Genomic DNA, 19,547 nt, shown 5'->3' with positions numbered 1-19,547 from the left:
CAATTTAAATTATACTACACTGAAATCACGAAAAATTTTACTGCACTAATACAGTTCAACAACATGCTCTTCAAAAGACATGCCTTTAAATTCAAGGTGTTAAATCAACTCTCCCCACCCAACACACGGTAAAGTAGGACCATTTCTGAATTTCTGAATTAGGGGAATATTCAGGAGCATTATGGCTCAATGAGCAGATGCTTCAAATCACTTTGTTCAAAGTGATACGACTTTCTGGAACCAGAATTAAAATCACATACATGGCAAACAGATTATAGCTCTTCCCTCCAGGTACAATTCATAGTAAACATTAGATAACAGGTTGCTCGAATATGTTAAAATAACCTACTCATGATTAAGCAGACTAAACAGAATAAAATCAGATGGGTACTGAAATGTTTGATCTTTTCTTGCATTCAGTGCAGTTTTATTCATTCATGCAGATAACTCTTAAATCACATTGGTATGTCCAAGAACAAACTTATCTGTTAGTGCTACTATATTGCAAAGTTGTACACTTGCAAGCAGCAAAGACCTAACAAGTATCTCACATGTCAAGCTCATAAGGAACTTCAGAAAAGTATATCACCATTAAATGATATTAAATACATTACAGAATTTTTGCACATTTACAAACAACTATTTACAAAAGCCAAATGCATAACCAGTCTACAAAAACAAATATATGAAGCTCGGGGCACCAAAAATGGGCCCTTGTTCTTGCGCATCAGCTTTTTTTTTGCAAATATTTAACAGGACTATGAGAACAAGCCAACTGCCACAGCTGCTTTTCAAGACTGCATTAATTATAGAAGGCAACACAAAACATGCTTTGTATTTTGAAGGGGCAGCAGCTTCAGAAAGATCCATTTCTCATATAGTGGGATACTGTGGGCTCATTGTCTTCACCCTGTTAAAAGAGAATGGCACATTCATGCTTGAGAAATTCCTTAGTGGAGGGCTCACCCTGTTCATTTAACTGAGCAGACAGATGGAATAACAAGAAAACAGTTCTAATATATCAGCAGAGTCTGCCACTGTAGAATTCTTGTCGTACAAATTATTCAATAATTTTTATCTGTGCTATTCAACTGGGTTTGAAACAATGCTCTGCACATGTATCTTTAGCAGAGTTTGTGTATCATATGGTCCAATCAAGTTTGCACAAAATATTATCAAGTGAGGTAGACGCACCATTTTATTTCTGAATACTAACAATTCTGATTTTCTTTTAAACTTTAAGCATACAAGAACAAATAAGAAGAAACAGCTTAAATTTTTGCCTAAACTAGATCAATTCAATCAACCTACATGTTTACAGTGCAAAGCAACATTGAACAAATTAACAAGCAAATTTGGACAAAGGACACATCTTTTTCAGGGCAAAAATAGAAAATAAAACTCTTGAATTGGCTCAAGTATTTAATCCACATTCTAAATTAAGTTAAGAGACAGGACTAAATAAAAATACATACCATGACTATTGTTCCAGGATTCTGTACACCTTCAAAAAAAAAACTGCCCTGGCAAGTTTCCTAAACAGCTGTCTTTCCACACCATCACCTTCTACTTTGGTGTGCACATGCACTGCTGGGTTCCCAGTATCGTAGTCTATTCAGCTCAGTAGTTCAGTCTCAAATGACTTTAGAATATCTCAGGGATATGAAAATTAAATTGTGAATATCTTCCTCTAGGATTTGGAGACCAAAGTAAGGGCTGAAATGTCATGGAGAGTGTCAATTTTTCTTCCAATCCACAAGGTGCCAATCATGGTACAACCAGCTTTCTCCATGAAACCACCAGAATATGATGTTGCACTCAAATTGAATCATTAGGTGATTCATTTGTCCATGTGTGTACAAAACCCTCTGGTACCCAGGTTCCTTGATTGTATTAAATTTGAGACAAGTTAATGAGGTAAGGTATAGTGCAAGCAAATGCATCATCTCTATGCATATATTCATCTTAAGGTTAAAGCCACATATAAAAGGTGCTTCCATACAACATGGTTTGTATGTATACAGACTCTTCAATGTAAAAAAAATGTCATTTGTTCATCACCCCCCCCCATCCATAACCTAACAAAGAATGGCTCTTCATTAGCAAAATGAAATCAAACCTTTTAAGTAACTTGTATATTACAAAGAATAAGGTTTCCTTTCAACCAGCAAACAAATTTCTGCAGTAATTTTTCCTCTCTCAGGGTGTCCGTGACCAATGTGAGCCTTATCCAGACACTTGTGACCCAAGAAAAGCTCTCAAAACTGGACCCTGCATAACAGATGTGAATATACTTGCTGTGGAAGAGGAACAGCAACCAAAATTGAAATCAGAGTGATTGTCATTTCTATTCAAAATGGGGGTAGTGCTGCCAGTGAAACAACTTTTAATTATCCTTGGATTGAGGTGAGCTTTCATTTTGTAACGTTATAAGCTCCCGCAAGTAGTGCTCCTGCCCTAGAGGAGGATAAAATCAGGACACTGGCCCATTGATAATAATGAAGGAATAGTAATATATATCCAAGTTACTTGGAGCTAAAAGTGCCTCTTAACAATTTGTGTAAAAGAGAATGCAAATTAGTTAGATAATTTCATTTAAATTCAGCTGGACAAAGCATTCAACCACATTGCAAGTTTCATTACATTTAAAACTCTCAGCCTTCCCAGCATGTAGAGCACGCAGTGATTATGAATGCAAGAAAGGAATGCTCTTGAAGCAAATAAATGGACTGACCTCCAAGTGAAGGTCAAAACTTAGCAAGTCATGCATTATCAGTTTAATATTTCATCTTTTTTGAGTCCATCACAGAACCGTGGCATTGTTTCAGTACAGGAAGCCACCAATACACCCATCTATGCCTTCTCTGAGGCTTTGTCAAAGATGTGATGATATATAGAAGCCATGCCTGCATATAATTGAGATCAAGCACTCAAAACAGAATGTATAACTTTAGCAAAGCAAAAATCATAGCAACTTAATACAATACTTTATGAGCAAACACGAGGAAATCTGCAGATGCTGGAAATTCAAACAACACACACAAAATGCTGGTGGAACACAGCAGGCCAGGCCGCATCTATAAGGAGAAGCACTGTCGACATTTCGGGCTGAGACCCTTCGTCAGGACGTCAGGGTCTCGGCCCGTAACGTCGACAGTGCTTCTCCTTATAGACAATACTTTATGACGTACTCTTATTGGTCATCACTTCAGAAAGGAAAGTAAGATACATTTCTAAATAGAAGTGTTTTGGTGAATTTTTGTTGCATCATACACTTTACCTATCCAGTGTCATGAAGTTATTTAGATACCCTATATTGGTTCTTTGGTTTAAAAGGTAGTAATGGCTTAACATGGTTCCCATTTAATCATTACCACAACTTCATAAATTCGACTTTATCAGTACAAGTTTAAATGGATTCATCAATATTATAGATTCAATTATCTAGGTTCATTGTAGCAGCATATTGTGCAAAGATCTTGGTTTTCATAATCAATGGCTAGATAACATAACAGAAGGACCTTCTAACTAAATGCGTGAAATTACCAATTAGAAATACTTTAGTTTTTCCACTAAAATAGTGACCATCAATTCTTTGCTCTGGTTGAGTATTTCAGTTCACATGGTTGAAATGGCCTATGCCTGCAGAGAATGAAGCTATCAATTAATGAAGGAAAATTCTTCCCCAGTTTCCTGCTATTTTTCCCATTGGCAAACTACTTAAAAGAAATCTGGAACTGGAGCTTCCAAGGATGCTGCTCCAATCCTATGTCAGCACACTAACAGAAAATTATTAACTGATCTACATATTGTTAATATCCTGTCATCAGAATGGTTCTTTCACATTTCTCCCCTGTAATAGCATGTTCCAAAATGCAGCTTTCCTTCATATCTGTGCATTATATACTAATCCCAGGGAAGAGTTCAAAGCACATGTTGGAGATGCACACTTATTGAATTGTATTCACCAAAAAACCACTCAGGGCAATTAACCATATGGTATCCAGTACCATGCCTACATGTTGCATATTTTATTCTAAAATCTGAGCACTATGCAAGCAAATATTTCCAACAAGGTTTGTTAACAGTATATGTTCCAGAAAGAACAGACTGCAAGGTGGCTTTGGTGTTGTTTGCTTTTAGAAATTAAACAAAACTACTGTTAACTCAGCAGCTGTCACTGGAAGTCAAACACAGATGTATAAAAATTCTTACATGATTGTACAAAGTAAACATAGGGCAATATAGCAGGATTGTTTGCACATCAACTTCAAAAGAATAAGATCTGTTAAAGTTATTAAAATGTATGCAATTTTAGGCCAGTTGATCTGACAAACAATGTGACAAACAAAATGGAAGGCAACTCTAAAAATGCTATTAACAGGAAGCACAAATTTAATAAAAGAATAAGTTAAACTTTTATTAATATAATGTATTAATTACAGATTTAATTCCATGATTAACTTCTGCCTCGTTAATCAGCATCCTCCAAAGTCATTATGATTTAAAATATGATTGCCCCTCAACCCCACTTTCTAAACTCTAGTCATCTAGAACCAATTTAAGTGATCATGTTGCTGGACACAGCAATAATGGAGAAGGATCCTGTTAAGACAGACTCAAGAGTACTGCCGCAGGAACAAAATAGAGTGGCACTTAGAGATGACAGCCATACAGCAATTATCAACAAGTTCAGCAGATCTACCAGAACAGGCTACATATCAGATCTGGCAGCCAGATCAACAGGTTACTTCAAAAAACATGATATCATGCTAGATGCAGATTACCGTAGATTCCGGATTATAAGCCGCTACTTTTTTCCCACGCTTTGAACAGCTTTGAACACTGCGGCCTTTACTACGGTGCAGCTAATGCATGGTTTTTTTTCATGCCGCCAAAAACATTTTGCCTCGTAACAGTAGACCAATAAAATTGATGAGTAGTTCACAGAGGTCCAATGAAATTGTACGATAAATCAAGCGCACTTTCACAATTAAATTATTGTAAATCAGTCATTTGTACTCACCCTCATCAACATGGAAAACACTCGAAGAAAAGCATTGTGCTGCCTTTATGGCAGTTATTTAGTTTATAATATTTTCGCTTAGTAATTCATTTGTTAGTATTTTCTAGTTAAAGTTAGAAGTGTTTTAAGTATATTTGTTTTCTGTACTACATCCCGGGATGCTATGATGTCACATCCGGTTTCGCCGCGTCTTGTGGGGAAAATACCGGTTTGCGATAAACGGAAAGGAGGGGGCGAGCGCATTAGACCCGCTGCAAGCATATGATGCAGCTTTTAAGTTAAAAGCGATCAATAACTTTTCCTGGTAGGCTGCAGTATATATTTTTTTACCAGTCGTTAGGAGATATTGGAATGTTGTTCGTGCACTGTTCAGTAAAAAAGTATACGCAACGTAATTTGTGTGTTACCGATACGTATGTATATTTAAAAGTAGCCGTGTTACAGGCACGGTTCGAAAAAAAGCATTTGCAATATGTATTTGTTTATGTTACCATATGGATTTAATTAAAAGTTAAAAAATCCTCACGTGTAATATCTTTCTGTGTAAATATCTCATATTACAACGTGGGACACCTGCGGCTTAAAATCCGGTGCGGCTTGTACAAGTACAAAATTGATTTTCTTTCTAAAATTAGAGCCTGCGGCTTTTAATCAGGTGTGCTCTGTAGTACGGAATCTATGGTACATCACTACGGCCAAATGAACAGTTTAGTTGCAGGCCACTGTAGAAAAGCCAGTACTGTTTCCTCAACCAGATAACACAGTACAGTAAATGGCAATTTAAGATAGTCTCTCCAGAACCATGAGTGACAGGACTGCATCATTGGGTGCGAGGAAGCATTAGAACTTCTTGATTGAGATCAGACAAAACTCAGGAAACATTTTAAATTGGCTGCAGAAAGTTAAATATACATTTGGAAATTTGGGATGCAAAGAAGGTGGAGACAGATAAAGTGAAAGTTCCAACACCAATTATCTACCAAAGGAATGAAATATTAATGTTAAAGAATGTTTATGGCCAGAAGAGGGTATTTGGAGATATCTATCAGTTATTACACCTTTATTTCAAGATTTCAAGATGGCGGCATGACGCAGTGCGCAGCGGCCACTTTGGAATGAATATCTGTAATCTGTCAAGTAGGATGCCGTGTACAATCCTGATTTGATGCAGACGGACGTGTGAAGCACGGAGGAACATTTGAAATGCCTGTTTCGCTGCCGCTGCTACTGTGCGATCGGAAAAATCTCCGGGGGGGAAGGCCCTGAATCCTTGGCTTTGCCTGTTGCTTGGCGGCCGGGGCTGGGGTCAAAGTGCTCAGCAGAGATTGTGCTCGGTGCTCGGTGTCGGAGGGCTGGTCGGAGGCTCGAAGTTTTCGGATGGACTCGGAGTTGGCTGTGGTCGGAGCTCCCAGGGGGCTGTATCGGCAAGCTGCGGCGCTGGAGGTTCATGGCAGGAAGAGTTTTTCTTCCTTCTACCGTCTGCGTGAGATGATAGGCTGTTGGGACTTTGAGACTTTCTTTTAAACCGTGCCATGGACTGCTCTGTATCAGATTACGGTATTGCTTTGCACTGTTGAAACTATGTGTTATAATTATGTGGTCTTTGTCAGTTAGTCTTTTATCAATTATGGTATTGTCTGCACCGTTGAAATTATATGTTAACTATAACTATATGTAACTATGTGGTTTTGTGTAGGTCTTGTAGCTTTAGTTTTGTCTGATGGGTTTGTAGTTCCTTTCCGGAGAACGTGCTAAGACGGTAGCGCGATATCGATACGCAGCAGCCTCTCCGGACTCTGGGTTGGGGATTACCAAACATTATGTGGTTTTTCTTGTGTGGTCTGTTTTGTGCTTTCTTGTGATATCATTCCAGAGAACGTTGTCTCATTTTTTAACTGCATTGTATTTGCGATTTATAAATGACAATAAACTGAATCTGAGTCTGAATCTGATTTGTTAATTTAGTTAATTTATTACACCTTAATTTGTTAATTTGTTGATTTTTTTAATCTGGTGCATTCCTTCTAATTATTCCTGAGGCTTCCAACCAAGGGTCCTCAGTTAATGGTGAGGTTCATGCCATAAAAAAAGTTGGGAAATGCTAAACTATTCCAACATTTTGCCAGCAATAAAACTCATGACTTCAGATTTTTGGGGGAAAATACCATGTCCAAGACACTTTTCCAAAGGAGTCCAATGTGTAAATCATTTTAAAAAGCAAGTTATTCCTCAGAGTAATTGCTGCCCACTACCTCCTGATTTATGTATTGCACTATATTCACATCTTGGCTAGTTTTCAGGCTATGATTCTTCATGCAAAATATAACTGTGTGGTAAGCACACCAACTGATATTAATCAAATAAAGATTTCCTGGTGTAGAGGCAAGCAACAATTTAAAAATGAGAAATGGGTGAGGGGGGCAGGTTAAATAGTGGGGAATTATACCATCCTGCTTTAAACAAATCAAGATGCTGATATCCAGGCTAAGGATTGTTCCAGAGAAAGTGATGGGACTATGAAAATGAGGACACCATCCAACAAAGGTTAAATAGGAGCTCAAGGCTTAGATAGGGGTAGGATGATGAAATCCTAGCCCACGTAGACAAAGGTCCACAAGTCCACAAGGTCCTCGACAAATGCCGCAAAGTCCTCCAAATTTCATGGAAGAACAAGCAAACTGACTCTTCTCCCAGGCTAAACTAAAATCTCAAACACTGAGGTCCAATCTCACTCAGTTTTCTGACAAGCCACAAAACTCTTCTTGAATCAGATTTTATTCCAGCCTCTGTCTAGGGATGTGATTACTGTACAGGCAGAGCAAAAAGGATTCAAGGATATTCTCCATTGTTCATAGGAAACATGCAACATCCCCAGTGACTCCTCAGAATTACTGACCCTTTATACAGTATATGTATATCGAATAGATTCAAAATTGTGCAAAAAACAGAAATACTATAGATAAAAAGTGAGGTAGTGTCCAAGGGTTCAATGTCCATTTAGGAATTGGATGGCAGAGGGGAAGAAGCTGTTCCTGAGTCACTGAGTGTGTGCCTTCAGGCTTCTGTACCTCCTTCCTGATCGTAACAGCAAGCTCTATTTCACAAACTTCCATCCACCTGCCCCACAAAATGCCTCCTGCCTGGCAGTGGGCTTATCTACAGTTTCTACAATATCATCAGTTAACTCAAATGCCACAATGACTGCACTGGAAGGAAATCATTGTCGATTCCATGAAATGACTTAAACCTGTCTGAAGCAGGCTATTATGCTTTCTTTCAGTTGTACCAACACTAGATGGAGCTGCTTTACATCCAAACTCTGAATGCCCTTTCAGAATCACATTTACCATCACTAACATATACATGCAAAATTCGTTGTTTTGCAGCAATAGCATGGTGCAAAGACAAAATCACTATGAATTTCAAAATAAATAAACAGTTCAAATATATAGAATAATGAGGTTGTGTTCATGGATCATTCAAAAATATGATGACAGATGGGAAGAAGCTGTTTTTCTGACTCACTGAATGTGGGTTTTCATGAAATAAGTTAGCCTGCTTGTGCACAATTTATTAGAAAACATATGCTAAAGATGAATGGGAAGAGTCAAGAAAATAGGATAAGGTCCAAGGTCATAATCAATGTGCAAGTGATGCAAATGAGTTGATGAAAGGTGGGGTAATAAATCACAGGGAACATCAAAGCTCAGACGTCAGTTCAGGACTCAGCACCCAGTGATGAAGACCTTTCCACATAATTTAAATTTGAAGAAATATGTACTGTATAATCGTTCACAAGACTGCCAAAAAAGCAAGGATTAGAGTCAGAAGCTGCAAAATTCTTTGTCCAAAATCTGAAGAAATGCTCAAATTAATTAACCATTTACAAGCTATTCTTCTACAAAGACCATCAAAATCAAAAATAACTTGATACCATTCTGGGCAGCATAGCCCAGTGAGTATTTTGCAAGGTGGTCTGCTCCTTCTGTCATTCTAAGCTTCTGTAGGCTCTCAGTCCATGGACTCCTAGGATCTCAACACTTTAGAGATTAGTGGTCAAGAGCCTTCAGCCACAGAAGAGTAGATTGAGAGAAGATTAAAGAAGAACCCATGGCATTTTAAAGATGTTACTTAGGTGCTCCACAGCCAAGGTGCATCATGGAAATAACAAGAGATAAATGATTAAAACACCTGTCAATTCCAGGCAAGAAGCCAAAATGCAAACTTGAATCCCATGACCTACATCAGGATTCTCACAGGAAATACTAGATGCTAATTTTAATTGGTTGACAGGGCTAAACTCAAACTCTGACTCTATGGCAGTTGAATAAAATTTATAACCACCCCACTACCCCCACATGCACACACAATTAATGCACTAATCAGTTCAGGGTGTGGAAACCAGTCCATTCTCCACATGAGGCAAATAGAATAGGACAAGATGAAAGGAATCCAATCAATACATCTGTAGGAACAGTTAACCTAGTACATTTCCACCTTTGTAAGGTTCTATCCAATGCCTTCAAAGTTTGCCTTGTGCTCAATTTAGGATTTTAACTTGCGGACCAATGTTCTCTTTTCCATTGCCATTTTTAAACCAGCAGGATAAATACAATCTCAAACTTCTAGATGCACACGAGCAGCAGGTGCACAGGAACAGCATCACCTTCAGTCACACACAAACCAGGCTTGGAAATATATTATTGTTCCTCCAGGCCAGTAATTCTCAAACACCACTGAAAGAATAAATTAAAAATATTTCAAGTTTCCTCTCCGATATAAACAATCCATGCACACTGAGCTAGTTCAAATGGAGTGGCTGCAGCATAGAAACCCTAGTTCAAGACACAACACACAAGCTCTGAATCTGCAAATGTTTAAACAGTGAAGGTTAACCTTTCAGTCTGAAAAACCCGATGTCACATGCTTTGTTCAGCGATAAAATTATAATCTGCATCTTCATATTTCTAATCACAAACAAGAGAAAATCTGCAGATACGAGGAAATCTGCAGATGCTGGAAATTCAAGCAACACACGCAAAATGCTGGTGGAACGCAGCAGGCCAGGCAGCATCTATAGGAAGAAGCACTGTCGACGGTTCGGGCCGAGACCCTTCGTCAGGACTAACTGAAAAAAGAGATAGTAAGAGATTTGAAAGTGGGAGGGGGAGGGGAGACCCAAAATGATAGAAGGCAGGAGGGGATGAAGCTAAGCGCTGGGAAGTTGATTAGCAAAAGGGATACAATGCTGGAGAAGGGGGAGTATCATAAGACAGAACGCCTTGGAAGAAAGAAAGGGTGAGGGGAGCACTAGAGAAAGATGGAGAAAAGGCAAGGAGTTATTGTGAGAGGGAAAGACAGAGAGAAAAAAATAGGGATGGGGTAAGAAGGGGAGGAGGAGCATTAACGGAAGTTAGAGAAGTCAATGTTCATGCCATCAGGTTGGAGGCTACCCAGCCGGTATATAAGGTGTTGTTCCTCCAACCTGAGTTTGGATTCATTTTGACAGTAGAGGAGGCCAAGGATAGACATATCAGAATGGGAATTGGACGTGGAATTAAAATGTGTGGCCACTGGGAGATCCTGCTTTCTCTGGCGGACTGAGCATAGGTGTTCAGCGAAACGGTCTCCCAGTCTGCGTCGGGTCTCACCAATATATAAAAGGCCACACCGGGAGCACTGGGCGCAGTATACCACACCAGCCGACTCACAGGTGAAGTGTCGCCTCACCTGGAAGGACTTTCTGGGGCCCTGAATGGTGGTGAGGGAGGACGTGTAAGGGCAGGTGTAGCACTTGTTCCGCTTACAAGAATAAGTGCCAGGAGGGAGATCGGTGGGAAGGAATGAGGGGGACGAATGGACAAGGGAGTCACGTAGGGAGCGATCCCTGCGGAAAGCAGAAAGAGGGAGGAAGGGAAAGATGTGCTTGGTGGTGTGATCGCATTGGAGGTGGTGGAAGTTACGGAGAATTATATGTTGGACACGAAGGTTGGTGGGGTGGTAGGTGAGGACAAGAGGAACCCTATCCCTAGTGAAGTGGTGGGAGAATGGGGTGATAGCAGATATGCGTGACGCAGACTGGGAGACCGTTTCGCTGAACACCTACGCTCTGTCTGCCCGAGGAAGCACGATCTCCCAGTGACCACACACATTCCACGTCCCATTCCCATTCCGATATGTCAATCCATGGCCCCCTTTACTGTCGAGATGAAGCCACACTCAGGTTGGAGGAACAACACCTTATATTCCGTCTGGGTAGCCTCCAACCTGATGGCATGAACATTGATTTCTCTAACTTCTGTTAATACCCCTCCTCCCCTTCTTACCCTATCCCTATTTTTTCTCTCTCTCTTTCCCTCTCACAATCACTCCTTTCCTGGTCTCCATCTTCCCCTGGTGTTCCCCTCCCCCTTTCTTTCTCTCTAGGCCTCCTGTCCCATGATCCTCTCTCTTCTCCAGCTCGGTATCCCTTTTGCTAATCAACTTCCCAGCTCTTAGCTTCACCCCTCCCCCTCCTGTCTTCTATCATTTCGGGTCTCCCCCTCCCCCTCTCAAATCTCTTACTATCTCTTTCTCCCGTTAGTCCTGACGAAGAGTCTCAGCCCAAAACGTCGACTGTACTTCTTCCTACAGATGCTGCCTGGCCTGCTGCGTTCCACCAGCATTTTGTGTGTGCTGCTCGGAAAAAAGCAGATGCTGGAAATCCAAGCTGTACACACACAATGCTGGAGGAACTCAGCAGGCCAGGCAGCATCTACGGAAAAGAATACAGTCGACGCTTTGGGCCGATACCCTTCAGCAGAACAGAGAAAAAAAAGAGATGAGAGGTCAGAGTAAGAAAGTGGTGAGGGGAGGAAGAATCACAAGGTGGTAGGTGAAGTAAAGAGCTGGGAAGTTGATTGGAGAAAGGGATAGAGCTGGAGAAGGGGAAACCTCATAGAGACAGAAGGCCATGGAAAGAAGAAAAGGGAGAGGAGCACCAGAGGGAGGGAGGTGATAGACTGGAGATAAGGTGAGAGGGAAATCGGAATGGAGACTGGTGATGTTCATGCCATTAGATTGGAGGATACCCAAATGGAATTGATGCACCATCAATAACTCTCTGAGACGTGAGGCGAGATATCGGCTTTTATTGACCGGAAGAAAGAACAAGCAGCAATTGACCACCATGCTACATCCTGGAGACTGAGGGCAGGGCTCAGGCCTCATTCGCCTTTATACCAGGGTCTGTGGGAGGAGCCACGGTCTGTGGGAGGAGCCACAGGAGCAGTCAGCGGGGGGGGGGCGTGTCCAGACAGGTATATGTAGTTCACCACAGGAATACAAGGTATTGCTCCTCCAACCTGAGAGTGGCCTCATCACATCAGTAGAGGAGGCCATGACTGACCTGCCAGAATGGGAATGGGAAGTGGAAATAAAACAGGTAGCCACTGGGAGATCCCACTTTTTCTTGCAGATGGAGCTTAGGTGCTCGTTGAAGCAGTCTCCCAATCTGAGTCGGGCATCTCCGATATACAGAAAGCCACACCGGGAGTACCGGATACAATATGTGACCCCTACAGACTCACAGGTAAAGTGTCACCTTACCTGGAAGGACTGTTTGGGACCCTGGATGGTAGTGAGGGAGAAGGCGTAGGGGCAGGGTAAGTGCTAGGAGGGAAATCAGTGGGGAGGGATGAATAGACTAGGAAGTCACGTAGGGAGCGATCCCTGTGGAAAGCAGAAAGTGGATTGGGGGATGGAGGGAAAGATGTGCTTAGTAATTGGAGATGGTGGAAGTTATGGAAAATTATGTGCTGGACGTAGAGGCTGGTGGGGTGGTAGGTGAGGACAAGAGGAAGCCTATCCCTAGTGGGGTGGTGGAAGGATGGGGTAAGGGCAGACGTGCACGACATAGAAGAGATGCAGTTGAGGGCAGTGTTGATGCTGGAGGAAGGAAAGCCTCTTTCTTTGAAAAAGGTGGACATCTCCTTCGTTCTTGAATGAAAAGCTTCATCCTGAGTGCAGATGCAGCAGAGACAGAGGAACTGAGAGAAGAGGGTGGGATTTTTACAGAGTGGGAAGAAGTATAGTCCAGGTAGCTGTGAGAGTCAATGGGTTTATAATAGACAGCAGTACATAAGCTGTCTCCAGAGATAGAAACAGAGATTGAGAAAGGGGAGGGAGGTGTCGGAAATGAACCAGGTAAGAAGATAAGCAGTTCCCTCCACCACCATTGTCCTCTGTCTAGCGGAACATCCTCACCCTTAATAATTTCTTCTTTGGCTCCTCCTACTTCATTCAAACAAAAGGTGTAGCCATGAGCACTCGCATGGATCCTAGCTACGTCTGACTATTTGTCAGCTATGTGGAACAATCTACGTTCCAAGCCTACACTCGTATCACTCCCCCACTTTTTCCTACACTACATCGATGACTGTGTCAGTGCTACTTCCTGCACCCATGCAGAGCTCGTCAACTTCATCAACTCTTCCTCCAACTCAAATTTATCTGATCCATTTCCAACACCTCCCTCCCCTTTCTTGATCTATCTGTCTATCTCTGGAGACAGCATATTTACTGCTGTCTATTATTAACCCAACGGCTCTCACAGCTACCCAAACTATACCTCTTCCTATCCAATTGCTTGTAAAAACAGCATCCCCTTCTCTCCACTCCTCTGTCTCCACCACATCTGTTCTCAGGACAAAGCTTTTCATTCCAGAACAAAGGAGGTGTCCTCCTTTTTCAAAGAATGGGGCTTCTCTTCCTCCACCATCAACACTGCCTTCAACTGCATCTCTTCCATTTCACACACGTCTGCTCTCACCTCATCCTCCCGCCACCCCACCAGGGATAGGGTTTCTCTTGTCCTCACCTACTACCCCATTAACCCCACTGTCTAGCACATAAATCTCCACAACCTCCACCATCTCCAGCGGGATCCCACCACCAAGCACACACTTCCTTCCTCCCCCACCCCCCATCCACTTTCTGCTTTCCACAAGGATTGCTCCCTACGCAACTCCCTTGTCTATTCATCCCTCCCCAGTGATCTCCCTCCTGACACTTACCCTTGCAAGCGGAACAAGTGCCTCACCTGCCCCTATACCTCCTACCTCACTACCATCCAGGGACCCAAGCAGTCCTTCCAGGTGAGGTGACACTTCACCTGTGTGTCTGTAGGGGTCATCTACTATATCCAGTGCTCCTGGTGTGGCCTCCTGTATATCAGTGAGGCCCAACGCAGATTGGGAGATCGCTTTTCCAAGCACCTACATTCCATCCTCCAGAAAAAGTGGGATCTCCAAGTGGCCACCCATTTTAATTCCACTTCCCGTTCCCATTCCGACATGGCCTCCTCTACTGTCGAGATGAAGCCACACTCAGGTTGGAGAAGCAACACCTCATATTCTCTCTGGGTAGCCTCCAACCTGATGGCACGAACATCGATTTCTTAAACTTAAAGAAATCTTAAACTTCCCCCCACCTTTCACCATTCCCATTTCCCTCTCACCTCATCTCCATACCAGCCTATCAACTCCCTCCCTCTGATGCCCCTCTGCCTTTACTTTCTTCCTTAGTCTTCTGTCTTCTCCTATCAGATTCCCCCTTCTCCAGCCTGTATCTCTTTTACCAATCATATTCCCAGCTCTTTATTTCACCCCTCTCCCCCACCCCCATTTCACCTATCACCTTGTGTTTCTTCCTCCATTCCCCCCACTTTCTTACTCTGATTCCTCATCTTTTCCTCCAGTCCTGATGAAGGATCTCAGCCTGAAACATCGTCTATGCTTTCTTCCATAGGTGCTACCTGTCTGTTGAGTTGCTCTAGCACTTTATGTGTGTTCCTCCTTCATACTTCTAATATTGTTTTCTTTACACTGTAAAATAAAAAAGATTGCAGTTACATTTTCATCAAATGACAAAATGCTATAAAAATTCTATTGAATAAACTTCCCCAATGGAAAATTAAATATTTTATTCATTTTCTGCAATAGGAAAATGTGATATTAATAACCTGCTTTCTAAAACTAGCACCCCCATAGGTCTGCACAAGTCGAAGAATCTACAATGTCTGTTCTACGTAAAAAGAACATGTAACTTAGCTACTGATGAAAATCTGAAGTGATCACTAATGCTACAAGTGAAGAACTTTGAGTTTAAAGATGCTGTCATTTTCTTTAACGTCTATTTATTCCCAATGCTTCAGAAAGTAAACAGAAGTATACTGAGCACCAACTTAAAGACAATCACATCTCACAGCTGCAACTGTGCCTCAGAATCATAGAACAATACATGGGTACAGGTCCATTGTCCCTACAAGCCCTACCAATCCACACATACTATGGTGCATACCCATCTACTCCCAATTTTCCTGAATTGGACCATATCTCTCTAAGTCCTGTCCCTCCATGCATCTATCCAAGTTATGTTACTGTCCCAGCCTGAACCACTTCCACTGGCATCTCCTTCTATATACTCAACCCTCTGTACAAAAAGTATGCCCTCAGATCCTTTTTAAACATTTCCCATCTTACCGCAAATCTACACCCCTTAGCTTTGAACTCGCCTGTCATGGAGAAAAGACTGTTACCAGTCACCTTATCTCTGTCCTTCATGATCTTACAAACATCTATAAGCACACCACTAATTCTATGACCAAAGAAACAAAGACCAAGTCCTGATCAACCTCTCTCCATTACTCAGGCCCTCTAGTCCTCGCAACATCCTCAAATCTTTTCTGCACCTTTTCTAGTTTAACCACGTCTTTCTTGTAACAGGGTGACCAAAACTATAGACAGTAATTCCAAGTGCAGCCTCACCAATAACTTGTACAACTGCCGCATAATATCCTAACTCCTATACTCTATCGATAACTGAAGGCCAGCCTGTTAGCCTTTTCACCAGTCTACCCATGAGGTAGCTTTGAACGAGCTATACGCTTGTACTTTTATGTCCTTGTGTTCCTTGACACTCTCTGGTGCCCTACAATTCATCGTGAAAGTTCTACGCTGGTTTGTCTTTCTAAATGCATCACTTCACACTTGTCTGTAGTGAAACCCATTTGCCACTCTCGACCCACCTCCCCAACTGACAAAATACCCGTAATCTACAACAACTTCTCCATCAACACTTACTAATTCTGCGCCTGCAAACTCACTAATCATGTCTTCTGCATTAACAACCAAATTATTTATATAAATGACAAATAACAAGGGTCCTAACACTGACCCCTAGATCCTCCAATCTGAGAAACAGGCTTCACCTTTTGCTTCCAACCTCCGAACCAATTTTGAATCCGCTAAATAGCTCTCCCTGGATTCCACCTTCCAGATGGGCCTGCCTTGCGAGATCTTGCCAAAGGCCTTGCTGAAGTCAAAACAAACAACATTCAACACCCTACCCAACATCTATCTTTTTGCTTACCTCTTCCATGCACAAAGCCATGCTGTCTCCTTCCAATCAGACTATCCTGTCCCTCAGAATTACTTCCAGTAACATCCCCACTACTGATGCCAGGCTAGCAGCCCTGTAGTTCCCTGGTATGTTCTTGTTACCCTTAAACAAGAAAACAACATTAGCCACATTCCAGTCTTCAGGAATTCCAGCATTGGCTAGCAATGAAGAAAATATCTCCATAAGGGCCTCCACAATTTCTTCTTTACTCTCCCACAAAGTCTGAGGACATCAGGTATGAGAAAGTCCTGTAAAAGTTCCCCCACTAGTTTTTTTTTTCTTTAAAAAAGGTCTCAGCTGCATTACCCAACTTCTTCTAAAAATGTCCCATTCACCAACTGAAGCCACCCAGGATGCATCATGTGGAGGTGGAACAGTGCCAAAGAGGAAACACGGAGTCTCACTGAAATATAAAAGGCCACCCAATGAACCAAGCTGCTTTGCCTACACTTGGGGACTTATCCACCTCAATGCAAGTAGCTCCTCCCTGGCAATATGAATGTCCCTCCAAAACATCACCACTTGCTTCCCTTACCTCTTGAGCAAATCTGACTTTCTCCTCAGAAAACAAGAAGAACTATTCATTAAAATTCCACCTGTAGCTCAAGCCATAGATAGGTAGCCATGCTGATTTCCAAGAGAACCTGCTCACTCCCTTGCCACTCTTTTGTTCTTAATTATGGAATCCCTTGGGAGTTTCCTTACCCTTACCTGCCAGATCCATCTCATACCCCCTTTGCTCTCCTGATTTCCCTCCTAAGAGTGTTCTTTACCTTGTTATAGTCGTAAAGCGATTCAATTGTCCTCAATCTCCTATACCCAATGTATACTTTCTACCTTTTTCTTAACCACAGCCTCAAGATCTCTCATCAGCCAAGGTTTCCTAAACTTGTGGGTTTATGCTTCAGCCTAGCAAAAGTGTGCGGCTCTTAGACTCTAGATATCACGTTCTTAAAATCCTTCACTTGCTATTCATTCATTTCCCTTCAAACAGGCAACATCTTATCAATTTTTCCTAGATCCTGCCTAATTCCACCAAAATGAGCCCTGCTCCATTTTAGTACCCCCAACCTGTGCACCTGTCCTATTCTTTTCTATCACTATCTTAAAACTAATGAATTATGGTTACTAGAGCCAGAGTGCTCTCTCACTACAACTTCAGTTACCCAAGGTCCAGTGTTGTACCCTCTTGAGAAGGGTCCCCTATAGGAAATTGTACTGGACATATTTCACAAATTTCATTCTGTCCTTAACACTCTGGGTGATCCAGTCAGTGCCAGGAAATAAAAATATCCCATTAATACAATCCTAATATTGTTACAACTATGAGCAACTTCTCCACACACCTGCTGCAGTTCACTTTGATTACTGTGGGGTCTTTAATACAACCCCACTAGAATGATTCTCCCCTTTTTGTTTCCAGCTTCACTGGACGATTTCTCCAAAAAGTAATCTTTTTGAGTGCGGCTGTTATGACCTTCCTCATCGAAAGGACAACCACTCCTCACTTACCTGTACCTCGGTTTCATCTGTAGTATTTGTATTCTCGAATACTGAGCTGCCCGTATTGCTCTTCTCTCAACCATGGTTCTATTAGAGCTCTACACCCCAGTCCTCAGAATTTACTCATACGCTGAGTTCATCTGTTAAACCTCTTGCTTTGCAATAAACATAGATTAACTGGGTATTCCTCCTCCCCCTGCTTTTACTGTGGCCTAGGCAATTCAGATTGGTAAACTTGCCCTCGCTTGCTGCTGTTTTATTTATTTTAGTTATTAAGATACTGCTCAGAATAGGCCCTTCCGGCCCTTTGAGCAGCGCTTCTCAGCAACCCCACCACCCCTCCATTTAACCCTAGGCTAACAACGGTACAATTTATAACCTACCAACTCTCTGGACTAGTGGTCACCAACCTTTTTAAGCCCAAGATCCCCTACCTTGGCCTTAGTGAAAGGCAAGATCGACCTATTAAATTGGTTAGTCATACGCATGCGCACTGGGCAGAAAAGACTGGAAGAAAAACCCCGCAACCCGGAAGTAGAAATAATGTATGTACACCAGGGGTCACCACCCTTTTTTGCACCGCGGACCGGTTTAATACTGACAATATTCTTGCGGGCCAGCTGACGGGGGGTGGCGGGGGGAGGGTGTTAAACACAACCAGAATACAGCGATACTCGAAGCAGGTTCCTTATGTCCAGTCTATTCCGCAATTTAGTTTACGTGGCTCTCAGCACTTAGCTTCTGTCCTGCCTGCTCACATTTTTTCTGCTGAAAAAACTCAAAGGGTTTGTCTATAAGTGCAGGGTGCTTGGACTCAGGGTACCGAAGCACTTTTGAGGGCTTCATTGCCCATTAGACAGCCTCCTGGCCCGAACTCCAGCTTCCCACCCACCCGCCACCAGACACCTTGGCCAGGTGCAGCTGGTCGTGGGTGAGAGGACGAGGTAAGGGCCAGAGGGTCCCGTGCTGGGACTGCGGCGGTCGCAGTCCAGAGAGAGTGACCGAGCGAGCGAGCGAGCGAGGAGTGCAACAGGGCACACGCCTGCCCCCCTTGTAGGAACTATCAGCCGACAGAAGTTTGTCTCCAGGGATGACTTTCAGTAGATTGCAGCGAGGTAGCTGCTCTGCTACTTATGAAACCCTTAGCCCAAATTAGGTCATCTGTAAATATTTTAGCACCGGGTTCCTCACGAACATTCGGTGTGGTAGACAGGTTTAGAGGCGGTGCCCATCTGTCCGTGCTCCAGACCAGTAGCAACGGCACTTCTCACCGGCTGCGCGAGGCAGCCGGTTACCCGAGGCCAACCAGTAATCCTTGGCGCGAGGGTGTCACTGCGTTCAGGCGCATGACTTCGCGTGCGTAATGACCTCACGTGCGTTCAAGTTCAACAGTGGGCATGACAGGGAATAAGGAAAGGTGCAGCTGACTCATATCGTTTCATATCGACAAATCATATCGTTTCCTTGTGGCCCGGTGGTTGGGGACCACTGAAGTACACTGTAGTGCATGGCGGGGGAGCTACACACATGCGGACTGGGCAGAAAGAACGGAACTAAAACCCCGCAACCCAGAAACAAT

The 19,547-nt window shown here is 42.6% G+C and overlaps 1 protein-coding gene across 2 annotated transcripts in view; it reads right to left on the bottom strand.

Moving 5' to 3' along the window:
- Positions 1–398: 398 nt before the first annotated feature.
- The window catches only part of ca8 (carbonic anhydrase VIII), a 71,073-nt gene continuing 51,924 nt past the window's right edge, over positions 399–19,547 (bottom strand). For both annotated transcript variants that reach the window (XM_073051139.1, XM_073051046.1), the window contains exon 10: positions 399–910. The gene's annotated coding sequence lies outside the window, so the exon portion shown is untranslated. The remainder of the gene's footprint in view (positions 911–19,547) is intronic.

This window comes from Hemitrygon akajei, chromosome 1 (genome assembly GCF_048418815.1).
Source record: "Hemitrygon akajei chromosome 1, sHemAka1.3, whole genome shotgun sequence".
Taxonomy (NCBI): domain Eukaryota; kingdom Metazoa; phylum Chordata; class Chondrichthyes; order Myliobatiformes; family Dasyatidae; genus Hemitrygon; species Hemitrygon akajei.
Note: the sequence above shows the minus strand (reverse complement) of the source record. Positions and strands in the feature narration are given on the sequence as shown.